Source organism: Gymnogyps californianus, unplaced genomic scaffold (genome assembly GCF_018139145.2).
Source record: "Gymnogyps californianus isolate 813 unplaced genomic scaffold, ASM1813914v2 HiC_scaffold_83, whole genome shotgun sequence".
NCBI lineage: Eukaryota > Metazoa > Chordata > Aves > Accipitriformes > Cathartidae > Gymnogyps > Gymnogyps californianus.
The window spans coordinates 1-19518 of NW_026114476.1; the positions used below are offsets into that span (position 1 = coordinate 1).

At 56.6% G+C, this 19518-nt stretch overlaps 2 pseudogenes; both read left to right on the top strand.

Annotated features, from left to right (window-relative positions):
- Positions 1-5821: 5821 nt before the first annotated feature.
- On the top strand, positions 5822-8290 carry LOC127029182 (protocadherin gamma-B5-like; annotated as a pseudogene).
- A 2999-nt stretch (positions 8291-11289) lies between these two features.
- LOC127029153 (protocadherin gamma-A12-like) lies at positions 11290-13717 on the top strand (annotated as a pseudogene).
- Positions 13718-19518: the final 5801 nt, after the last annotated feature.

The window sequence follows — 19518 nt, forward strand, 5'->3', positions numbered from 1 at the left end:
GGTGGCCTTTGTCTCTGACAGTGTGTGGAAGATCGCATCTGTTCCATTTGTCTGACTGTCCGTACATGCCTTTCACGTTTACAGCTGTAAAGAGAAAGACTTCCATAGATGTGTTTCCTTCAAATGCAAACTGGAAGAAATGCTCTTGCTTGTCACATACACATGGTGAGAAGTCACATATTCTCCATGGTAAGGAGCAGTTTTCTGAGCAACTTGTCTTTGGGTGTAGTCCATCTGCACATGACGAAGATCACTGAAACCATGCAATCTGTGAAGGGTTTGAGGAGAGTCTAGGTGGTGCTGTGCGTGAGGATGTTACTGGTGGAGACATGGCATGTGTTTTGTTGATTCCCAGGGTTTATTGCTGGCCTACATAAAATGAGTCTGAAGGTGTCTTATTTTGGATATTGCCTTTCTTGGACTCCAACTGGCCAAGTTGTGGTTCATCAGTTTGCTTTCCTGTTGCATGATGATTCCTGGGAATGACGGTTATTAGGCACAGTGTCAACTTTGCATTACACGTGGTAGTGTACTGTATCTTCCAAGTTGCCCATTGCTGAAGAAGGATGACGTTGCCGTTGAGCTGAGACTTTGATGAGTGGGTCTTTAATTGAGTTCCATAGCGCTCATGGCTTTTAGAACCTTTTCTGTTTCTTCTTCAAATTATATGGGATGAGCAGAAAAATATTCTCTTTGCACGCATCCGTGTTGCAGTGCTGGATTCTGAGGAGTTGTGTGCACAACATTACTTTCAGTGGTGTCTGTCTGCAGAGGTAGCTTTCCTGTTGCGTGATATTTGGGCCAGGGTGAAGAGTTCTGCTGTCCAGAGACAGGGGCAGGTGGAAGAGTTCGCTGTGCTATAGTGTGAAATGGCTAGAGGGAATGTCTAAAGGTCAGTTTGTTACTTTGTGTTAGATGAGGCCCACAGTTGTGGTTCCATGCATATTCTCTTTTTTATTGTCCAGAGAAATTACTCTGAGGAAGCATGGCTGTGGTCTACGGTGTGAACTTCTGTGTGAGCCTCCTGTGGGCTTGTTAGCAACGAGTTACCTTTTCTGTGTACCTACTACAACTGACACAATATGAAACGTGAAGCTATGATTCTTACACTTGTGTAGGTTTCCCATTCTTGCCTTGTTTCTTTGTCCAGGTCTAAAGTTGGGCCTCATTTTGGCTGGTAATCTTTAACCATTAAAAGATGAAAAGATGAGAGATTATCGGGCTGGGAGAGTAGTTTCCATCCATACCTTGAAGGCTTGCAGCTGTCAAGATGTGGTGGGTTAACTTTGGTGAGCCGCCAGGTGCCCACCAAGCCACTCCCCCTCCTCAAGTGGATGGAAATACGATGAAAGGCTCATGGGTCGAGATAAGGGCAGGAGATCACTCAGCGATTACTGTCACAGGCCAAACAGACTTGAGTCGGGGAAATTAATTTAATGTATTGCCAATGAAAGTCAGAGTAGGGTAATGAGAAAGAAGAACAATCTTAAAACATCTTCCCGCCACTCCTCCCTTCTTCCTGGGCTCAACTTCACTCCCGATTTCTCTACCTCCTCCCGCCGAGAGGTGCAGGGGGACGGGGAACGGGGTTGCGGTCAGTTCATCCTGCGTTGTCTCTGCCACTCCTTCCTCTCACGCCCTTCCCCCTGCTCCAGTGTGGGGTCCCACCCATGGGAGACAGTCCTTTACGAACTTCTCCAACCAACTCCTTCCACAGGCTGCAGATCTTCACAATGTGCTCCAGTATGGGTTCTCTCCATGGGGTGCAGTCCTTCAGGAACGGACTGCTTCAGCATAGGTCACCCGCAAGGGTCACAGGTCCTGCCAGAAGACGTGCTCCAGCATGGCTCCTCTCCACGGGGCCACATGTTCTTCCAAGAGCCTGTTCCAGTGCGGGCTCTCCACAGGGTCACAGCCTCCTTCGGGGCACATCCACCCGCTCCAGCGCGGTGTCCTCCACGGGCGGCAGGGTGGATATCTGCTCCACCATGGACCTCCATGTGCTGCAGGGGGACAACCTGCATCACCATGGTCTTCATCATGGGCTGCAGGGGAATCTCTGCTCCGGCACCTGGAGCACCTCCTTCTTCACTGACCTTGGTGTCTGCATAGTTGTTTCTCTCACGTATTCTCACTCCTCTCTCCCAGCTGCTGTTGCACAGCAGGTTTTAACCCTTCTTAAATATGTTATCCCGGAGGTGCTACCACTGTCGCTGATTGGCTCAGTTTGGCCAGCGGTGGCTCCATCTTGGAGCCAGCTGGAACTGCCTCTGTCATACAGGAGGGAGGCTTCTGACATCTTCTCACAGAAGCCACCCCTGTAGCCCCCGCTACCAAAGCCTTGCCACGCAAACCCAATGCACGAGACAAAGACTTTGACAGACTTCTGTTTCCCTAAAATGTCGCGGAATGAAATGCTCTTTTGCCTGTGGCCGATAGATGGCCAAAAGTTGGATATTGTCCATGGTGCAACTAGAGGCTGTGAACGCAGAGCAAGGAGCATGAGAGGCTGGCTTTGAACCAGGAAACTAGGTGGGTCAATGCGGTTTTGGATGAGCAACGATTTGATTTCATGGCTGGTGCCGAGGTCTGTGCCATTCATGCTGTGATCCTGGTTTCCCTGTCCTGAAAGGCAATGGTAATCCTCCAACAATAATAAAGTGTTTGTGCAATAACTGTGCATGTAGAGTGATGATGGTCCTCCTGCTGGCGGAGGACCTTTTCAGCGGGGACACCTCTGGGAAGTGGAGCCCGAGCACCAGTGCCAGCGCTGAAGAGCCGCCCGTCGACACCGACGTGCCACACGCCTACAAGCCCACGCTCTCGTTGTTTTCCTTGAGCCTTTCTGAACCTCTGTCCTCTTTGCCTTGGGTTTCCCTGGGTGGTGTCGATGGGAAGTGCTGGTCTGTATGTCCATGAAGCAATGAGAGAAGGAACAGTGTAACCCCCTTCCATTCTGAGCAGGAAGTGAGACATGGCACTAGCTTTTTCATCCTACGTGTAGGCTCAGTGGACAGTTGCTGGCCATTCAGTTTGTGCTGAGTAAAATGGTAGAAGCTAAAACTGGTGAAGCTGAAACCTTTTGATTTCTCGTGAAAGCGCTTGACTCTGCATAACAGACTCTGTAACAGGGTTGGGTTTGTGTTGCAGAGCTTCTTTTCCTTTCTCAATGCTTTTTCCCAATGGGATGCACTTGGACCTGATTGATAGCATTGGACACAGAGCTGTTGCTTATTGCTGTTTTGGGAATGGATTTCCAAAGGGAACGAGCGTGAGGTTCCATTAATAGAGAAATTAATTTTCTTCTGCGTAAAGAAAGAAAGGAGTCTCGCCGTCTGCCCTCCCAGCTTTTGGAGGAAGGCCGCTGCAGAAAGAGTAGCATTAGGCAGATGAATTCCTTTTCTCCAGGCATGATTTCTCTGTGTTGTTGCTGCAGCTATTTCTCATTGTTTATTCCATCCTTGGGGGTAGTACCTTCCTGACATTCCTCTACATTGCTCAACTGACTTTTATATACAGGTGAGGGTCAAGGGAGATGGTGAAGTATAGCTGAGGGTAGAAAAGCATTTCCCTGGAGGGCTGTAATTGCTATGGCATCAATACCGGGTTTCATCCATCCATACCTTAGTTCCATCCATACCTTGAAGGCTTAGAGGCGCCAAGACAAGGACTTTGATAGTTCTGTCACCCTAAAATGTCGCTGAATGAAATGCTCTTTTGCCTGTGGCTGACAGATGGCCAAAAGTTGGATATTGTCCATGGTTCAACGAAAGGCTGTGAAGGCAGGGCAAGGAGGGTGAGACACTGGCTTTGAACCAGGAAACCAGGTGAGTCAATGTGTTTTTGGCTGGGCAATGGTTTGATTTCATGGCTGGTGCCAAGACCTGGGCCGTTCACGTTGATCCTAGCTCTGCTGTCCTGAAAGGCAATGACAGTCTTCTGATGAGAAAGTATTTGTCTAATAACTCGCATTTAGAAGGACGATGCATGGGTAGAATGGCATCTGATCCACCGGGGAAGGTCACATCTGTTCCAACTTTCTGAGTGCAGGGGCAGTTCCCGTACACCCCTTTGAGGTTTACAGCTGTAAAGAGGAAGGCTTTCATAGGCATACGTGCTCGGCAACCGCTTGTCTGTAGCACAAGAATGCAAACCCATGTCTACTGCAGTCCTCAAAGTGCAGAGTGGCAACCCAGGCCAGGCAAGGAGTTTCCATGAACAGCTTTGACACTTGGACAGTTAGATGGATAAGGAACTGGCTGGATGGCTGCATCCAAAGAGCTCTAGTCAATGGCTCAACATCCAATTGGAAACCAGCAATGTGTGGGTCCCACAAGGGTCCGTACTGGGACCAATACTATTTAAGATATCTCAAGAATATGTTCATCAATAACCCAGACAGTGGAATTGAGTGCACCCACAGCAAGTTTGCAGATGACACCGAACTGAGTGGTGCATCGATTCTAGAGGGAAGGGATGCCATCCAGAGAGACCTTGACAGGCTGGAGGAGTGGGCCCATGTGAACCTGTGCAGTTCAACAAGGCCAAGAGCAAGGTCCTGCCCCTGGGTTGGGGCAATCCCCAGTTTCAGTAAAGAGTGGGGGATTGAGAGCAGCCTTGTGAAGAAGGACTTGGGGGTACTGGTAGGAGACAAATGGGACATGAGCTGGCCATGTGCACTTGCTGCCCAGAAAGCCAATCATATCCTGGGCTGTATAACAGTAGCATGGCCAGCAGGTCGAGGGAGGTGGTGCTCCCCCTCTCCCATGCTTTCGTGAGACCATAGCTGGAGTACGGCGTAGCTCTGGGGCACACTACAAGAAAGACATGGACCTGTTAGAGCTGGTCCAGAGGAGGGCCACAAAAATGGTCAAAGGACTGGAACACCTCCCTATGAAGAAGGGCTGAAGGAGTTGAGGTTCTTCAGCCTGGAGAAGAGAAGGCTCTGGGGGACCTTATTGCGCCTTTTCAATATATAAAGGGGGTTGATAAGAAAGATGGAGAGAGGCTTTTTACCAGGGCCTGTCGTGACAGGACAAGGGGCAACGGTTTTGAACCGAAGGAGGGTAGGTTTGATTGACATAAGAAGAATGTTTTATGATGAGAGTGGTGAGAGACTGGAGCAGGTTGCCCAGGGAAGTTGTGGATGCGCCATCATTGGAAGGGTTCAAGGACAGCTTGGACGGGGCTTTGAGCAACCTGACCTAGTGAAGGATGTCCCTGCCCATGGCAGAGGGGTGGACTCGATGATCTTTAAAGGGCTTTTCCAACCAAACCCACTGTACAATTCTATGAAAGACTCGAGCGTGTCTTGGTATTTTCCATTGTCAGCCCCTCAAGTATGGAGATGCAAAAGAAGGAGTTTTGTGAATCAGAAAGACAATCGTAGAGGTCTATCTTATTGTCAGTAATTCCTGAGTCTAATAAAGAGAGACCCCAAAGCTGGGTGCAGCCACTGAACCAGTAGTCAAATCCCGGGCCCCTGGGAGCGCGGCCATCAGCCGCTGCGGTGGCGTCGCGGCGCCTCCGGGTGCCGCTGTTGGCCGACGCGGAGCGGCGCTGGAGCCGCAGCCGCAGCCGGGGCCGGAGCCGGAGCCGGAGCCGCCGCAGCGTCGTGCCCCCGCAGGCTGCTCGCTCGCACGGCGCCGGCCAGAGCGGCAGCGGCACGGGCAGCAGAGGCGAGAGGCGGCGCGGGGAGCGGCGGCGTCCGAGCCGGCGCCGAGATCGCTGCCGTCCGGCGGCCCCTGCGCTCGCTGCGGAGAGCGGCTGGAAGGGAGGGAGGCAGCGGCAGGAGGGAGGAGCGCGGCGAGCGCTGCCGAGAATGGCGGGCAGGCAGAGGCAGAGCCGCCGGCGAGCAGCCGGGCGAGTGCTGCTGCCCGCTTTGCTGCTGGGCTTGTGCTGCCGGGCGGCGCCGGAGCGGATCCGCTACGCCATCGCCGAGGAGCTGGGCAGAGGCTCGCTGGTGGGGCCGCTGGCGCGGGACCTGGGGCTGAGCCCGGCGGAGCTGCCGGCACGCAAGCTGCGGCTCAGCGCCGAGAAGCACTACTTCGGCGTGAGCGGGGAGACCGGGAACCTGTACGTGAGCGAGAGGCTGGACCGGGAGGAGCTGTGCGGCGAGGCGGCGTCCTGCTCCGTCAGCTTCGAGGCGCTGCTGCAGAACCCGCTCAACGTTTTCCACGTCGAGGTGGCCATCCAGGACGTCAACGACAACGCGCCGCGCTTCCTGCGAGACCGTTTCCAGCTGGAGATCAACGAGCTGACTTCTCCCGGCGCCCGCTTTTTGGGGGGGACGTGGGCACAGCAACTCGCTGCAGGGCTACGAGCTGGAGGCGAACGGGTACTTCGCGGTGGAGGCGAAGGAGAGCCAGGACGGCAGCAAGTTCGCGGAGCTGGTGCTGCGGCGCGCGCTGGACCGGGAGAGCGAGCAGAGCCTGCGGCTGGTGCTGACGGCGGTGGACGGCGGCGAGCCGCCCCGGAGCGGCACCGCCCAGCTCTGCATCAACGTCACCGACGCCAACGACAACCCCCCCGTGTTCGCGCAGGACCGGTACCGCGCGAGCCTGCGCGAGGACGCGCCGCGGGCTCGCCGGTGCTGAACGTCTCCGCCTCCGACGCCGACGCCGGCACCAACGCCCGCATCACCTACGGCTTCGGGAAACGCCGGCCAAGGTGCTTGAGAAGTTCGTGGTGGACGCGGAGAGCGGGGCGATCACGCTGCAGGAGGCGCTGGACTTCGAGGACACGCGAGGCTACACGCTGCTGGTGGAGGCGAGGGACGGGGGCGGTCTGGTGGCGCACTGCAAGGTGGAGGTGGAGGTGCTGGACGTGAACGACAACGCGCCCGAAATCACGGTGTTGTCGGTGTCGAGCCCGGTGCCCGAGGACGCGCCGGCCGGCACGGTGGTGGCCCTCCTGAACGTGATGGACCGGGACTCCGGGAGAACGGGCAGGTGTGGTGCGAGCTGTCGGGCGAGGCGCCGCTGTCGATCGTGGCGTCGTCGGGCGGCTCGTACAAGGTGGTGACGGCGAGCGCGCTGGACCGGGAGCAGGCGCCCGAGCAGCGGGCGACGGTGGTGGCCAGGGACCGGGGCAGCCCGGCGCTGTGGAGCCGCGCGGCGCTGGTGCTGGAGGTGTCGGACGTGAACGACAACGCGCCGGTGTTCGAGGAGGCCGCCTACAGCGCCTACGTGGCGGAGAACAACGCGGCGGGCGCGCCGGTGCTGCGCGTGCGCGCGCGGGACGCGGACGCGGGCGCCAACGGGCGCGTGAGCTACTGGCTGGCGGGCGGCAGCGCGGGCGCGGCGGGCGCGGCGCCGTACGTGTCGGTGGAGGCGCGGAGCGGCGCGGTGTACGCGCAGCGCTCCTTCGACTACGAGGAGTGCCGCGAGTTCGCGGTGGCGGTGCGGGCGCAGGACGGCGGGGCGCCGGCGCGGAGCTCGACGGCGACGGTGCGCGTCTTCGTGCTGGACCGCAACGACAACGCGCCGCGGGTGCTGTGGCCGGCGGCGGGGCGGGGGGGGGGCGGCGGCGCGCGTTCGAGGTGGTGCCGCGGTCGGCCGAGGCCGGGTACCTGGTGGCGAAGGTGGTGGCGGTGGACGCGGACGCGGGGCGCAACGCGTGGCTGTCGTACGAGCTGGTGCAGGCGCCGGAGCCGGCGCTGTTCCGCGTGGGGCTGCACAGCGGCGAGGTGCGGACGGCGCGGGCCGTGTCGGCGAGGGACGCGGCGAAGCAGCGGCTGGTGGCCGTGGTGAAGGACCACGGGCAGCCGGCGCTGTCGGCCACGGCCACGCTGCACGTGGTGCTGGCCGAGAGCTTGCAGGAGGCGCTGCCGGAGCTGAGCGAGCGGGCGGCGGGCGGCGAGTCGCCGGCGGAGCTGCAGTTCTACCTGGTGCTGGCGCTGGCGCTCCTCTCCGCCCTGTTCCTGCTGAGCGTGGCGCTGGCCGTGCTGGCGCGGGTGCGCCGGGCCGGGCCGCCCGCCGTCCTGCGCTGCCTGGGCGCGCAGCGCTTCTCCGTGGCCGGCGGCGCCTTGCCGGCCGACTTCTGCGAGGGCACCTTGCCCTACTCCTACAACCTGTGCGTGGCGCCGGGCCGCGCCGTCGCCGAGGCCGCTTGGCTGCCGCCGCCGCCGCCGCTGCCCAGCCTGCCCGCGGAGGAGCTTCTGGGCGGGGAGCCCTGCGGGAAGCGGAGCCCGAGCAGCAGCGCCGGCGCGGGAGAGCCGCCCGCCGACGCCGACGCCGACGCCCCGCAGGTCTGTAAGCCCGCGCAGTCCTTGCCTCTGAGCCTTTCCTAACGTCACGCCGAGGGCGGTGGGCTGCTGGGTCTTCCTTGCTCTGCTTGGGCGGCCACTGCCGATCCCTGTTTCCATGAAGGAATGAAACAGTGCTGTGCCGTGTCTTGGTGGCAGCAGGCAGTGCGAAGCGGCACTTCCTGCGTCGTCAGCTGTCACACGAGTAGGGTCAGTGGAGAGGTTCCTGCCATTCAAGCTGTGCTGGATAAAATGGTACAGGTGGTGTGACCCTCTGAGATGTAATGAGCTCTGCTGATGCTGGGTGTCGAGAAGGCAAAGAAAGGGTCTACAAAACCTGTGCTGTCTACAGTGGTGTGTGTTAGTAACGGCGAAGGCGTACCCTTCCTGTACCGAATGAGACCCTGTACCCTTTCTGAACCTCCGTCCTCTTTCTCCTGGTTTCCCCGGGTGGGTGGATGGGAAGTGCTGATCCGTGTCTCCATGAAGGAAGGAATGAAGAAAGGAACGGGCCAGCCCTTCCACTCAGAGCAGGCAGCTAGCGGCGGCACTTCTTGGTTCTTTGGTGGTCAGAGGTTCGGGTTCAGCTGAGAGGTTTTGACTACGACTCTCGTTTGAGTTCGTAACGGTGAACGCGGTAAATTAATGATTCTGCACGACAGAGTCGGGAAAATGCGGTGGACGCTCGGTGTTGGAGCTTTTTCCTTCCCGATCACTTTTTTCCCAAGCCGATGTACTTGGACGTGGTTGATAGCTGGATGCAAACCCTTGGTTAATGGTGTTTCCCAAAGGAAAGGTGCATGTGTGCTCCATGCATGGAGAAGTTACAGATTGTTCCTCCCTAGTGAATGTTCCCCTCTTCCGTGGAGTGCCTGCCATGTTTTGGAGAAGGCTGCTGCAGAAATGGCAGCATTAATGGGAGGATACATTTTATCCAGGCATGATTTTTCCAAGTTCTTTCTGCTAGCGTTAGTTCCCTCTTTTTTACCGTCCCTGATCTGTCTTTCATACACAGGGGAAGGTGTAGAATGGAACCTCAAAAAACCCAACAAACTGCCTTTTGTAGTTCAGAGCCTGTCTCTTTTCCGATCCCTTTTTCCCAAAGAGAGGTGCTTGGCCCTGGTTGATCCCCTTGACAGGGGAATAGGAAACCGAGGAATTCAGTCCCTCAGCCTCTTTTGGAATAGTGCCTGTTTTACCAGCAGAGTAGTGGGCTGTTGGTCTTTGTTTGCTTTGGCAGTTAGTGCCGATCTCTGTTTCCATGAAGGAATGAAATAATCCTGTACCGCCGCTTTTTTGGCAGTGCGAACTGGCACCTCCTGTGTCATCAGCTGTCAGACGAGTTGAGTCAGTGGAGAGGTTCCACCATTCAAGGCAAAAAATGGTCTACAAAACCTGTGCTGTCTACAATGGTGTGTGTTAGTAACGTGAAGGCGATCCTTCCTCTGTACAATGAGATCTGCTAATTCTACATGACGCGTTAGTAAAATGTGGTTGACGCTTGGTGTTGATGTTTCCTTCCCGATCGCTTTTCCCGAAGCGATGGACATTGTTTGACAGTGAGCAAAAACCCGTTGGTTAATGCTGTTTAGTGTTGGACTCCCAAAGGAAACGTGCACTGAGGCTGCATGAAAGGAGATTGTTCCTCCACCTCTGCCATGTGCCGTCACATCTTTTGAGGGAAGGCTGCTGCAAAATGGCAGTGCTAGTGGGAGGATTAATTTTGTCCAGGCATTATTTCTTGAGTTCTTTGTGCAGCTATTTCTCATTATTTTCCATCGTGGGTGGTATTTTCTACGGTTCCAGATCTCTCTTTAAGGCGTAGAATGGGATCTCCCTCCCTGCCGCCCAAAATCACCTTTTGTGTTTCAGAGCCTCTCTTCTTTTCCTATTCTTTTTTCCCCAACAGTTCTACTTTGCCTGGTTGATAGCGTTTCAGTCTAAGGGTTTGCTTTATGTGTGAGTTTCTTTTTGTAATGGACCCAGCACGAGAGAGTGCATGTGCATCGCTGCCTGCTGCTGACTTACTCTAGAATGGAGCGCTGAGTCCTAAGTGGAAGCACGGCCTGTAGTGTAAGGCTGTCACCCAAACTTCCGAAGTGGTGGTTGGAGAAGGGGGAGAAATGGAGGCTGCTTCAGAGCAGCCTCCGATGTGCAGGTGAGAAGTGACAAAATGGAGAGGGCAGGGCCGTCCCTGAGGAGGACTTCTTTTGAGGGGGGATCTCCGCTGCTGCCTTGTACTGTTGGTTGGGGTTGGGAAAGTAATGTGGCTGCTGGCGTTCCAGTATGAGGCCGTTTTGATCTGCAGAAAGGGTGAGGAAAAGTCATTCAAGCACGACTACTGCAAAAGCTGTGCAACTCGTGGTGGAGATTGTGCTTTTGGACTAATGCAATAAGACACGTAATATCCACACGTCATATTACAAACTTTATTTCACCATTACAAGAACATTTTTCCCGTGCGGTAGAAATCGCCCGCCCACGGGAGGCGTGTGATTTCTTTGTGGTCGGATGGCCTGGAGGCTGAAAGAGGAGCTCGGCTGGAGACAAGCCAGCGCCGGAGATCAGGGCTGGACGGGAACCGATGTGTCCGCGGCGGCGGCCCCGTCCCCGCGAGCTGCCCGTGGCAAAGGCAGGGCGGGCAGCGCTCGGCAGCGCTCGGTGCCTGCAGTGCCGGGAGGAGGCTGCGGGCGCCGCTGTTGACCGAGGAGGAGCGAGAGGAAGGCCGGAGCGCTGCAGGCAGCCCCGCCCGCTGCGGCCCGGCTGGCTGGCTGGCTGGCTGGGTGGGTGGGTGGCTCGGCGTCCGGGCGGTCTGCGAGCGTCCCCGCGGTGCGGAGCCGTGCTGCAGCGAGGCGGAGGGGCCGGCGGCAGCGGCCGGGAGCGGCGAGCCGGAGCGGAGCGGAGCGGCGGAGCCGGAGCGGGAGCCGGAGCGGGAGCGGGAGCCGGAGCGGCCGGAGCGGAGCGGAGCGGAGCGGGCGGCGGGTCGGCGTTCGTCGGCGGGGAGCGTCCGGCGGTGGTGCGGTGCCGGCGGAGCCGCGGCGGCGATGTGCGCGGCGGGGAGGCGGTGGGGCCGGCGGGAGCGAGCCGTGCTGTGGTGCGTGCTGGTGTCGGCGTGGGAGGCGGCGTGGGGGCAGCTGCGCTACTCGGTTGCCGAGGAGATGCCGAAGGGCTCGTTCGTGGGCGACGTGGCCAAGGACCTGCGGCTGGACCTGCCGGCGCTCCGCGACAGCGGCGTCCGTATGTCTCCGACAGAGGACGCAGTACTTCGCTCTGCACGGGAAGACGGGACATTTAGTGACGGCGGAGAGGCTAGACAGAGAGCAGCTCTGCGGAGTGTGCAGAAATGCGTGCTGCGCTGTGAGGTGATAGTGGAGGGGGAAATGCAGGTTTACGGCATCGAAGTGGAAATCACGGACATTAACGACAACGCGCCCAGCTTCAAGGAAGTTGAGATGGAGAGAGAATGAGCGAGACGACAGCGCTGGGGTCGCGGTTTCCCCTGGCCGAGGCTCACGACCCGGACGTGGGACCGAATTCCCTGCAGAGGTACGAGCTGAGCGGCGACGAGCACTTCTCGCTGGCCGTGCAGGCGGCCCCGGCGGGGCTCAGCGTCCCGAGCTGGTGCTGGCGAAGGCGCTGGACCGGGAGGAGGCGGCGTTTCACGAGCTGGTGCTGAGGGCGAGCGACGGCGGAGAGCCGGCGCGGACGGGCACGGCGCGGATCCGCGTGGCGGTGCTGGACGCGAACGACAACGCGCCCGTGTTCAGCCAGGCGGAGTACACGGTGCGTGTGCCGGAGGACGTGCCCGTGGGCTCCGTCCTCGTCAGCGTCACGGCCGCCGACGCCGACGAGGGGCTGAACGGGCACGTGAAATACTTGTTCAAGAAAACACAGAGAAAGCCTCGCGGATTTTCCAGCTGGAGTCTGAGACGGGAGCGATCACGCTGGTGCGGAGCCTGGACTTCGAGGAAGGCGACTCCTACGAACTGGAGGTGCAGGCACGGGACGGCGGCGGCCTTTTCGACACGGCGAAAGTCGCGATCAGCGTGACAGACGTGAACGACAACGCGCCCGAACTGACATTGATTTCGCTGGCGCGATCTCTGAGGACGCGCCGCGGGGACGGTGGTGGCCCTGCTGCACGTGCAGGACCGGGACTCGGGGCGAACGGCGAGGTGCGGTGCAGCATCGCCGAGCGCGTCCCGTTCCGGCTGGAGCGGTCGTTTGAGGACTACTACCGCGTGGTGACGGCGAGCGAGCTGGACCGGGAGGCGGTGGCGGAGTACAACGTGACGGTGCGGGCGGCGGACGGCGGGTCGCCGGCGCTGTGGAGCAGCGCGGTGCTGGCGCTGCGGGTGCTGGACGTGAACGACAACGCGCCGGTGTTCGCGGAGGCGCGCTACAGCGCCCGGCTGCCCGAGAACAACGCGGCGGGCGCGCTGGTGCTGACGGTGCGGGCGTCGGACGCGGACTGGGGGCAGAACGCGCGCGTGCGGTACCGGCTGTCGGAGGGGCGGGTGCGGGGCGCGCCGCTGTCGTCGTACGTGTCGGTGCAGGCGGAGACGGGCGCGCTGTACGCGCTGCGCTCCTTCGACTACGAGGAGGTGCGCGAGGTGGGGCTGTGGGTGCGGGCGGAGGACGGCGGCGCGCCGGCGCTGAGCAGCAACGTGTCGGTGCGGCTCGTGATCGTGGACGAGAACGACAACGCGCCGCAGGTGCTGTACCCGCCGGCGGCGGCGGCGGGCGGGGCGCGGGGTGGGCGGGCGTGGAGCTGGCGCCGCGCTCGGCGGAGCCCGGGGCGCTGGTGGCCAAGGTGGTGGCGGTGGACGCGGACGCGGGGCAGAACGCGTGGCTGTCGTACGAGCTGGCCAAGGCGACGGAGCCGGGGCTGTTCCGCGTGGGGCTGCACAGCGGCGAGGTGCGGACGGCGCGCTTCCCGCTGGCCCGCGACGCGGCGCGGCAGAGCCTGGTGGTGGTGGTGAAGGACCACGGGCGGCCGGCGCTGTCGGCCACGGCGACGCTGACGGTGGTGCTGGCCGAGAGCGTGGCCGAGCTGCTGCGGAGCTGGGCAGCGCGGCGGCGGCGCCGGGCGAGGCGGCCGGCAGCCTGACGCGGTGGCTGGTGGTGGGCCGTGGCGGCCGTGTCCTGCTCTTCCTCGCCTTCCTGCTGCTGCTCTGGCGCTGCGCCTGCGGCGCTGGCGCCGCTCGCAGCTGCTGGCGGCGGCAGCGGCGCCTTGCGCGGCCGTCCGGCCTCGCACTTCGTGGCATCGACGGCGTCCGCGCCTTCCTGCACTCCTACTCGCACGAGGTGTCGCTACCGGCGACGCGCAAGAGCCAGCTCCGCTTGTCGGGCGGCAGCTGCTGCGACACCCTCCCGGCCCGGCCGCCGCCCGACGAGCCCGCGCCGCTGCTCGGGAGGACCCTGCCGGCGCCCGCCGCGCGACCCCGCCGCTCCCCGGTGGAGTTCCTCTGAGCACACTTGCTCCGCGACGCTTCCCTCTCTGCTTCTCTGCCCTTTCCCCGGCCGCTCTTCTCTCTGTCCCGCGCGCGGAGCTGTCGTTCCAAGGAAGCAAAGCTGCGTTCAGCACCGCGCTGGGTGCTGGTGCCTCTTGCTGCGGGGAGGGGAGCGTGGGGTTGCGTCACCAGCGTTACAGTGGCCTGTGGGAAGGCCGGCGAAGGGAGCCTGCTGCCTGGCTGGAGCTTCTTAGAGCGGGCCTTTGGCTCTCATCACGGCGTTCCTGTGTTGCACGCCGTTCCCTGAGCAGTCTCTCCTGGAGGACAGCGCCTTCTTTTACTTTCAGACCCTTGACGTTCTCCTCTGAGTGCGCTTAGCAGACAATCTGTCTCCCTCTTAGTGCAGAGATGTGAAGACAGCTATGTAGTCCGTGCGTGATCCTGATGCATGCTGAACAGAAATAGTTGTGGGCAACTGGCTGTATGATGAGGTGCTTGCAAATGATGAGGGTCAAAGAACACCGTGCAAGGTGTGAAGGGTTTGAGATGGGAGTCCGTGGGAGCTGTGCGTGAGGAGCTGGCTGTTGAAGGGCACAAGAGCTGTGGTTTGCTCCTTTCTCTGTGCAGTGCCCAGCTGTGGTGTCATGCAATGTGAGTTTCGTCTTCCCAAGCGAGTTTAGCCAGAAGACATGTTATTCCAGCTGCGTGGGGGAGCCCTGGGAGGTTCTTCCTGTGTGTTTGCAGGTTGTCATCAGTTCTTAACTAACAGCTTAATTAGGTACTTATGAGAAATGCCGTAATGGAGCATTGGAAGAGGAAAGTGCCGTAATCTGGAAGAGTATGTTGTGCTCCCTTCCTCTTCTGCGTGTGTTAAGTTCTTGCCTTGCTCGTTGTCATGATCTGAAGGTGGGCCTTTGTTCTGACAGTGTGTGGAAGATCGCATCTGTTACATTTGTCTGACTGTCCCGTACATGCCGTGTAAAAGTTCCGTTTGTCCTAATTGTAAGAGGCCCGGAGTGGTGATTCCATGCATTTTCCCTATTGTGTCGTCCAAAGAAATTCCTTTGAGGAACTGTGGCTCTGGTCTTTGGTGTGAGCTGCTGTGTGAGCCTCCTGTGGAGTATTTGCCAAGTAGACAGCCTTCTTTGTGTACCTCCTACAGCTGACATGATCTGAAATGTTAAGCTATGACGCCTTCACTTGTGTAGGTTTCCCATTCTTGCTTGTTAGTTGTCCAGGTCTAAAGCTGGGCCTCATTGTGGCTGGTAACCTTGAAACGTTGAAAGCTCTGTGAGAATTGTTGGGCTGGGGAGCAGTTTCCATCCGTACCTTGAAGGTGTTCAGGTGCCAAGAAAGACTTTGATAGACTTGTGTTTCCCTAAGATGGCACGTAATGACATGCTCTTTTGCCTGCGGCTGACATATGGCCAAAACATTGGATATTGACCATGGTGCAAGTAATGACTGTGAATGTTGTGCAAGGAGGGTGAGAGGCTGGCTTTGAGGCAGGAAACTGGGCGAGTCTAGGTGTTTTGGCTGAGCAGTGGTTTGATTTCATGCCTGGTGCCAAGGCCTGTGCCGTTTTGGCTGTGATCCTGGTTTCCTGTCCTGAAAGCAATGGTAGTCCTCCAATCCTGAAGTGTTTGTGCAATAACTGTGGGCAGAGAACAATGATGCATGTGTAGAACAGCTTATAATTCCTGTGTGAAACCTCTTTCATCCATCTGTATCTCCCTGGAACATTGCGATGGAGAATTGCTTCATAGTTGTCATGACCCTTTCTTTCAGGCCTTTATTTCCTGGAAGGTCGTGGTTCATTTTGCCCATTTCTGGGTGCTGCTTTTGCATTTGAAACTGTGTGTGTTTTTTTGCAGCAAATACTTACTTCAGGCACCTAAGACAGAAATTTAGGTGTGAGGAAAATGAAGCAGAAGCTAAAAGAGCATCTGTTGTAGTTTCTCAGAAGACTTAGCTTGAGAAAGAAGCCCATGAGAAGGGGCTTACACTTACGGCTTCATATTTGTGGGAGATGAGCAGGCCACAGAGTAGAAAAATTGCTGAGAGCCCATGACTGTTTCTTAGAATGAAACCCCTGCTGCGTAGTCCAGAGTAAGACTTTAGGGCTGCACTTGCAGCTTGAGATCTGAATGACTTCTAGGTGCTCTCTGGGATGACTTTCCACGCCTGCAGTGAAGACTGAGACGTCCTCCTCGGGTGAGTTGCTCTGACACCACTTTCTCTTCTAATGCTTCCTTGCCTTGCTTGTCTGATTTATGTTTTTGTTGTTCTTTACCTGGTCTCCTACGTAAGTAGGTTTCCTTGTAATTATCAGCAGAGCTTCGTTTAGCAATGTGTCGTGTGTTCGTGCCTCTTGCTCATGCTGCAGGGAGTGTGAAAGGCAGGAGCTGTGAGGGTATCATGGTGTTCTGTTCTTGTTGGTGGGGAACATATGTAAACATGACCTCAGTAGAAGTGGCATCTCTGTGGAACAAGTGTGTGTGATAAAAGAGGGGAGGAGATTCCCCGTGAGCCATGAGTTTGATGAGCCGTTCTCTGTTGGATGCCTGCTCTCTTGTAGTTTGGCCGTTTACCATTTGGGTGCTTTTGAATCCTTCTATTTCTTCCGAGAATGGTGGTGAGCAGAGAAATATACCTGCCTTCTTGGTGGGATTGTAGTGCGTTATCCTCTCCTGATATGTTTTTGCCAATTAGGAGAAGGTCAGAAGCAAAGCTGCAAGTTGTGTAGGGTTGGAGAGAAGACTCGTGGAGCTCTGTGTGTAGAGGCTATAGCAGAACAGATGGTCATTTCCTTGCTTGTCACAGTTAACACAACCGTGTGCCTGATGGAGTACCATGCAATTTGAGTTGCTTCTGCTCAGTAAGTTTGGCCTCAGAAATGTATTCCACCTGATCTGTTCATTCCTGTATGTTTCTAACTCTTGCCTTGCTTGTTGTCATGAGCTACAGCTCAACCTCAGGGCGTCTGATCCACTGGGGAAGGTCACATCTGTTGCAACTGTCTGAGTGCAGGGGCAGTTCCCGTACACCCTTTGAGGTTTACAGCTGTAAAGAGGAAGGCTTTCATAGGCATACGTGTGCTCACCCAGGCACGCTTGTCTGTAGCACAAGAATGCAAACCCATGTCTACTGCAGTCCTCAAAGTGCAGAGTGGCAACCCAGGCCAGGCAAGGAGTTTCCATGAAGAGACTAGGGGTCAGTGGGAGAACACGTGCAGGGTGTTCCCCACATGGTCCCCCAAATCATATTGGCCGCCTAATTGGAAAGATATGGGTTTGACAGGCGGACAGTTAGATGGATAAGGAACTGGCTGAGTCAGTGGCTCAATGTCCAAGTGGAAACCAGTAAGGTGTGGTATTCCTCAAGGGTCCGTACTGGGACCAGTAGTATTTAGTATCTTCATCAATGACATAGTGAGTGGGATTGAGTGCACCCACAGCAAGTTTGCAGATGCTACCAGCTGAGTGGTGCAGTCGATTTGCTAGAGGAAGGGATGCCACCCAGAGGGACCTTGACAGGCTGGAGGAGTGGGCCCATGTGAACCTCGTGCAGTTCAACAAGGCCAAGAGCAAGGTCTGCCCCTGGGTTGGGGCAATCCGCAATATCAATACAGGCTGTGGGAGGACTGGATTGAGAGCAGCCTTGCAGAGAAGGACTTGGGGGTACTGGTAGGAGACAAATGGGACATGAGCTGGCCACGTGCTCTTGTTGCCCAGAAAGCCAATCTGTCCTTGGCTGCATAACAAGTAGCATGGCCAGCAGGTCGAGGGAGGTGGTGCTCCCCCTCTACCACGCTTTCGTGAGACCATAGCTGGAGTACTGCATGTAGCTCTGGGGCCCACACTACAAGAAAGACATGGACCTGTTAGAGTTGGTCCAGAGGAGGGCCACAAAAATGGTCAAAGGACTGGAACACCTCCCTATGAAGAAGGGCTGAAGGAGTTGAGGTTCTTCAGCCTGGAGAAGAGAAGGCTCTGGGGGGACCTTATTGTGCCTTTTCAATATATAAAGGGGGTTGATAAGAGAGATGGAGACAGACTTTTTACCAGGGCCTGTCGTGACAGGACAAGGGGGCAATGGTTTTAAACCGAAGGAGGGTAGATTTTGATTGCACATAAGGAAGAATGTTTACAATGAGAGTGGTGAGAGACTTGGAACAGGTTTGCCCAGGGAAGTTGTGGATGCGCCATCATGGCAGGGTTCAAGGACAGCTTGGACGGGGCTTTGAGCAACGTGACCTAGTGAAGGATGTCCCTGCCCATGGCAGAGGGGTGGACTCGGTGATCTTTAAAGGGCTTTTCCAACCAAACCCACTGTACAATTGTATGAAAGACTCGATGTGTCTTGGCATTTTCCCATTGTCAGCCCCTCAAGTATGGAGATGCAAAAGAAGGAAGTTTTGTGAATCAGAAACAAAACAATAAAGGTTATTTGGCTATGTTAGGATAGAGGTCTACACACTACCTTTAGGGTGATACATTTTGCAATGTAATTGCTCTTCTCCTACAAGAAAAATCAACAGTGGGACAAAGGTTCAGAGACTTACAGGAGCAAAAGGAAGAAAGGCCGGGAAGAGGGAAACCCTTTGCAGGCCCGGCATGACAGGATTGCAATGACTTTTGCTTTGTTCTGTTTCTGATTACTTCTTGATTACTCCAACACAACTATTTCCTTGTTGGTATTTGTGGCAGGGAAGGAAAGCAGAATTGAAAAAACCTGACAGAGTGCTAAAAAGCTCTTAAAGTCTTCCCTAGCTATAATATGGTTGCTTGCTCTTATAGTTGCGTCATGATTATATAAAAGCTAGATGAGTTCCTTTATTATTGCTGTGCCAGGAACATTGCCTTCTGAGCATTCATTGTGGCTCAAGGGGACGACGTGAAAGTACCCGAGAGCGTATGTCCGTTGTAAACGCCTTTGGAGTTGCATTAAGGAAAGGTTTCCATGCTTCCTGAGTCAAATAAAAGAGAGGTGTTGGTGGGGAATATATGTAAACATGACCTCAGTAGAAGTGGCATCTCTGTGGAACAAGTGTGTGTGATAAAAGAGGGGAGGAGATTCCCCATGAGCCATTAGTTTGATGAGCCATTCTCTGTTGGATGCCTGCTCCTCTTGTAGTTTGGCCGTTTACCATTTGGGTGCTTTTGAATCCTTCTATTTCTTCCAAGAATGGTGGTGAGCAGAGAAATATACCTAACCTCACGCCGAGGGCAGTGGGCTGCTGGGTCTTCCTTGCTCTGCTTGGGCGGCCACTGCCGATCCCTGTTTCCATGAAGGAATGAAACAGTGCTGTGCCGTGACTTTGGTGGCAGCAGGCAGTGCGAAGCGGCACTTCCTGCGTCGTCAGCTGTCACACGAGTAGGGTCAGTGGAGAGGTTCCTGCCATTCAAGCTGTGCTGGATAAAATGGTACAGGTGGTGTGACCCTCTGAGATGTAATGAGCTCTGCTGATGCTGGGTGTCGAGAAGGCAAAAAAAGGGTCTACAAAACCTGTGCTGTCTACAGTGGTGTGTGTTAGTAACGGTGAAGGCAGATCCTTCCTGTGCTGAATGAGACCCTGTACCCTTCTGAACCTCCGTCCTCTTTCTCCTGGGTTTCCCCGGGTGGGGTGGATGGGAAGTGCTGATCCGTGTCTCCATGAAGGAAGGAATGAAGAAAGGAACGGGATAACCCCCTTCCACTCAGAGCAGGCAGCTAGCGGCGGCACTTCTTGGTTCTTTGGTGGTCACAGGTTTGGGTTCAGCTGAGAGGTTTTTGACTACAACTCTCGTTTGAGTTCGTAACGGTGAACGCGGTAAATTA